Source organism: Eschrichtius robustus, chromosome 17, assembly GCF_028021215.1.
Source record: "Eschrichtius robustus isolate mEscRob2 chromosome 17, mEscRob2.pri, whole genome shotgun sequence".
Classification (NCBI taxonomy): Eukaryota; Metazoa; Chordata; class Mammalia; order Artiodactyla; family Eschrichtiidae; genus Eschrichtius; species Eschrichtius robustus.
In genome coordinates this window covers 16,953,851-16,959,649 of record NC_090840.1, presented here as the reverse complement: position 1 = coordinate 16,959,649, position 5,799 = coordinate 16,953,851, and the positions used below count along the sequence as shown (strand labels likewise).

The window sequence follows — 5,799 nt, the reverse complement described above, 5'->3', positions numbered from 1 at the left end:
TCTGACGGGGAAACATGGTTCCCATCATCTACAATTAATTCAATTATTTGCTCAACCCTCCTATACATGTAAAGTAGTTTCAGAATTGCTAACCAAATGAGAAACTAAATTTACTGACTAGAATACAATTTCTATGTACAGTTCTTTTTTGTCTTTAGCCTGAGAGTATCCAATCAAACACTCTTCCTAAGTAATTTAGGTCTGTTTCCTTTTCCCTACTCCCTTCAGAGAAGTTATGTCATACATTTGTAATACAGTTAAAATACAGTTTATCTCAGTTTTCTTCCTGTCCTAGAATCTTCCAATATCCTGATTAATTTTCTAAAAAATTGCACTTTGTAGCCAACCCCTACTCCCTCTACAACATATAACAACCACTCATCTGTTTTCAATTCCAATAGTTTTACCTTTTCCAGAATGCCATGTATTTGTAATCATGATATATGTAACCTTTCAGGTCTGGCCTTTTTCACTTAGCAAAATGCAAGTAAGAGTCACCCATGTTGCTGTGTGAATCAACAGTTGAACAGCTGAATTAACAATTTCCTCCTTTTTTGCTGCTAGGTAGTATTCCATTTTATATACACAGATTATTTATCTCTTTACGTGTTCTTATTTCCAGTTTTTTTGTGATTTATGAAGAAAGCTGTTATAAATATTCATATACAAATTTCTGTGTGAACATATGTTTTCTATTTACTTGGGTAGATTTCAAGGAGTACAATTGCTGGGTAGTATGAAAAATAGACATATAACAATAAAAAAAACTGACAATTTTCCAAAGTGACTGTATTATTTTGCATCATTTCTCACCAGCAATGAATGAGAATTCCTGGTGCTCCTTGCTAGCATTTGTTATTGTCAGGTTTTTGTGTTCTTGTTGTTTTAACCAATCTGTTAAGTGTGCAGTGGCATTTCATTGTTTTAATTTCTATTTCCCCAATGACTAGTAATGTTAAGTTTTTTGCTATCCATTTATCTTTGGAGAATATCTGCTCAGATCATACAGAATTTCTTCTATGTTTTCTTATGGAATTTTTACATTTCTACATTTTACATTTACATCTATGATCTATTTTGAGTTAATTTTTGTGAAAATGTGAAGTTCATGTGTCCAGGTTCATTTTTTGCATATGGATGTCCAATTGTTCCAGCACCATTTGTTGAAAAAACTATTCTTTCTCCAGTGAATTGTCTTTGCATCTTTTTCAAAAAATCAGTTGACTACATTTATGTGGGTCTAATTTTGCATTTTCTATTCTGTTCCATTGATCTGTATCTATCCTTTCACTATACTACACTGTCTTGATATTTGTAGTTTTATATTGATTGAGATCAGGTAGTATAGTCTTCCAACTCTGTTCTTCTTCTGTTCAAAATTGTTTTGTCTATTCTACTACTTAGCCTTTTCACATGAATTTTAGAATCAGTTTGTTGACATCTATAGAATATTTGCTGGAATCTTTATTGAGACTGTGTTGACTTGATACACTGGGGATGAACCTGGTATATATCCCCATTTATTTAGATCTTCTTTGATTTCTTTCATCACTATTTCATAGTTTTTCATCATACAGATCCTGCATATATTTTTTCTAGCTTTATGCATAAGTACTTCCTTTAGGGGAGGAGGTGCCATTGTAAATGCTATTCCAGTTGTTCTTTGCTAGTAAATAAGAATACAATTGACTGACCTTATATTTTGATACCTTATTAACTTCTGTAATTAGTTCCAGGAAAGTTAGTGTAGATTCTTGGGTTTTCTACATCAACAGTCACGATGTCTATGAAATGAAACAGTTTTATTTCTTCTTTTCTAATTTATATCCCTGTTTTTATCTTTCCTGCCTTATTGCACTGGTTAGGATTTCCAAATAGTGTTGAAAAGGACTGAGGAAAGAAAACATACTTGCCTCATTCTTGATCTTGGAAGAAAAGTGTCATCTCTCACCATTCAACATAATATAGGCAGTAGGTTTTTTTCTGTTTTGGGGTTTTTTTTTGGGGGGGGGTGGTGTTTATCTTTTGGTTTTTCGGTAGATGCCCTTTACTAGGTTAAGGAAATTCCTTTATTCCACTAGTTTACTAAGTGTTTTTATTATGAAAGAATGTAGACATTTATTAAATGCTTTTACAGCATCTATTGAGATGATCATTTGGTGTTTCTCTTATAGCGGATGAATGCATCAAATTATATTAATTGGTTATGAAATGTGAAACCAGCCTTGTATTTCTGGGATGAAATTCACTTGGTCATGATAGATTATAATTTTTATCCATTGCTGAATGCAATTTGCTCATATTTTATTGGGAAATTTTGGTCTATATTCTAAGATATTGCTCTGTAGTCTTCTTTCTTTGGTTTTGGTATTAGAGTAATGTTGGCTTGTAGAATGAATTATTAAGTGTGCCCCTTCTATTCTCTGGAAGAAAATTTGAGTAACTGGCATTATTTCTTCCTTGAATGTTTGGTAGAATTTGTCAGGGAAACTATCTGGGTCAAGAGTTTTCTTTTTTGAAAGGTTTTTCACTATAAGTTAAATTTTGATGGGATTTTTCAGGTTATGTTGTGCTTCTTCAGTGAGCTTTAATAGTTTGTGTCTATCAAGGAATTGATTCATTTCATCTAAACTGTTAAATTGATGAAATTAAAGTTGTCCATGTACAGTATCTATCCTTTAATGTCTGTGAAACCAGTAGTGATATCTCCCATTTTCTTTCTGATATTACTCCTCTTCTCTTCTTGATCAGCCTGACTAGAAGTCTATCAATTTTATGACGTCTTCAAAGAATCAGCTTTAGATTCCTTTGATTTTCTCTATCTTTTTCTGTTTCCAATTCATTGATTTCTCCTCTAATCTTTATTATTTCCTTAGTTTTGGGCTTAATTTAATCTTCTTTTTCTAGTTTCTTAAGCCAGAAACTCAGACTGTTGATTGGAGATATTAAGTATTTAATGCTATAAATTTCCCTCTAAGCACTGCTTTAGGGGCATCTCACAACTTTTGATACCTTGTATTTTCATTATCGTTCAGTTCCAGATACATTTTAAAAAATAAACTTTTAATTTTACAATTTCAGGTTCACAGAAAATTATGAAAATAATACAAACAGTTCTCATATACCCCACACCCAATTTCCCTTATTATTAACTTCTTATATTAATGGTACATTTGTTTGGGGCAACTATGAATAAAGCTGCTATAAACATTCATGTGCAAGCTTTTGTGTGAACACGTTTTAAAATCAACTGGATAAATACCTAGGAGTTTGCTCTTGAGGTTGTATAATAAGACTATGTTTAGCTTTGTAAGAAATTGCCAAACTGTCTCTTGAAGTAGCTGTATCATTTTGCATTCCAACAAATAATGAGAGTTCTTGTTGTTACTCATCCTTGCCTGCAATTGGCATTGTCAGGGTTTTTAAAAAAAAATTAACCATTTGAATAGGCATGTAATGGTATCTTGTTTTAATGTGAAATTCCCCAATGACAAATGATGTTGAGCATCTTTTCATATGCTTATTTGCATCTGTATATTTTCTTTGGTAAGGTTTCTGTTAAGATCATTTGCCCCGTTTTAATTGGCTTGTTTATTTTCCTATTATTGAGAGTTCAAAATATTTTAAAATTTCCCTTGAGACTTCCTTTTGGATTCATGGTTTATTTAGAAATGTATTATTTAATTTCCAAATATTTGGAAAAATTCCACCTATCTTTTATCTTCTATATTGATTTCTAATATAATTCTATAATGATCTGAGAACATACTTGGTATCATGTCTGTTCTTTTAAATTTGTTAAAGTTCATTTTGTGACCCAGAATATGGTTCATGTTAGTGAACGTTCCATGTGCACCTAAGAAGAATGTGTATTCTGAAGTTCTTTGGTGGAGTGATAATGTTAACTATGTCAAACTGGTTGATAGTGTTGCTCAGGTCATTTATATCCCTATTAATTTTTTTTTTTTTGCCTAATTGTTCTATCAATAACTATAAAGGAGGGTTGGAGTTACCAATGATAATTATAGATTTGTCTATTTGTCCTCTCAGATTCATCAGTTTTTGCCTCATTTATTTTGAAGCTCTGCTATTAGGTGTGTATACCTTTAGGACTGTTAGGTCCATTTGCAGAACTTACCACTTTATCATTATGTAATGTTCTATTTTATTTCTGATAATATTCTTTTTCTGAGGTCTATTTTGACTGAATTTAATGTAGCGAGCCCAGTTTTGGCTTTTTTGGGGGGAGACAGGCCACAGTATTTGACTGGTACAGGTAACCTCCCGTTTATACCACTTCTCTTTTATGAAAGCCCTACATTAGTACCTGTTTTTGCTAATTGAAGAAATCTGAAGAGGATTTTTGCTCTTCTGAAAAAAGGCAAAAGTCAAAAGGGGAGAGGGAAGAGATAAGGGGCAAGATAGGGGTAGGGGATTAAGAGACACAAACTACTATGTATAGAATAAATAAGCAACAAGGATATATTATAGAGCACAGGGAAATATAGCCATTGTTTTGTAATAACTTTAACTGGAGTATTATCTATAAAAATATTGACTAACTATGTTGTACACCCGAAACTAATATGACATTGCAAACCAACTATACTTTAATAAAAAATAAATAGCGTTCAGCATTATTTTGCAGCATAGAGGCAGTGCACCCCCAGCAGAGAGAGTGGCACCACCAAGCTCCTTCCCTAGGAACTACACTGAGCATCTCAGCCTCAAGCCACCATAGCTTTGAACTGTGTGACCATCTGTGCTTTATCTCCATTTATTTTTTGCATCTGTTAGCAAGATGTGTCCTAAGGTAACTACTTCTTTGCTTTAAGCCACTTCGGCTTATGAAAGGTTTCATAGGAACACTCTACTTTTGGATAGCCGGGTGTGGGGGGTGCCTGTATATGCTTTTACTTTTAACCTATCTATGTCTTTATATTTAAAGTGAGTCTCCTATGGACAACATATAACTGAGTCTTCTTTCTAAATTCAGTCTAGCAACCTGCCTTTTTATTGATGTATTTAGACATTTAAAGTGATTATTGTTACGGTTGGCTTAAAATCTATCTTGCTGTTTTCATTTGTTCCATTTGGCCTTTCTTGCTTTTTTGTTCACTTTCTGCCTTTTCTGAATGACTGAGCATTTTATGATCTATTTTATCTCCTACAATTACTTATTATTTATACCTCTTTTTAAAATGATTAATAATCAATTTATTAAAATAGTTGATTTAAGCAACTACAATAGTGACCTCAATCTCTAATCCTGGCTCAATGATAGAAGTAATCTGCTTAACACTCTCAGGAGGATTGTCCAAGTCAATGAGTCGCTGTGAATCCTCACCTGGAAATGCTGCCAAGTCTTAGAACCTTCACCACAAAGAGTTTTTCTCACAGTGATTCTCAGTCCTGGTAGACATCCGAAACAGTCCTTTCACTTTAAGGTTCTTTTCCTTTGAGCCTGTGATCAAATCAGCACACACCTTCCCCAGGGATTTTACATGGCGGACAGTTAGGGTAATTCTTACTCAGTGAACCACCCCTTCTGGGTCCACTGGTGTAGTTCCAGTAGCTTTAAAAGCCATGGCTGCCACACGGCAGGAGCATAACTTTGTGACTGACTTCTTCCTCAGCAAGAAGGAACTGTGGTGAGTCAGCAGCAGTGGCCAGTGTCTTCCTCACGGAGGCTTGATACCTTTTTTAACACAACTTTTTAATGGTTAACGAGTTTTCCTTCAGATAGTATTATGTCATTTCATATAGAATGTAACAGGACATTCTCAAGTCCTTCCATTC

At 33.6% G+C, this 5,799-nt stretch overlaps 1 pseudogene; it reads right to left on the bottom strand.

Moving 5' to 3' along the window:
• Positions 1-5,234: 5,234 nt before the first annotated feature.
• On the bottom strand, positions 5,235-5,588 carry LOC137750925 (small ribosomal subunit protein uS10-like; annotated as a pseudogene).
• Between the last annotated feature and the right edge of the window lie 211 nt (positions 5,589-5,799).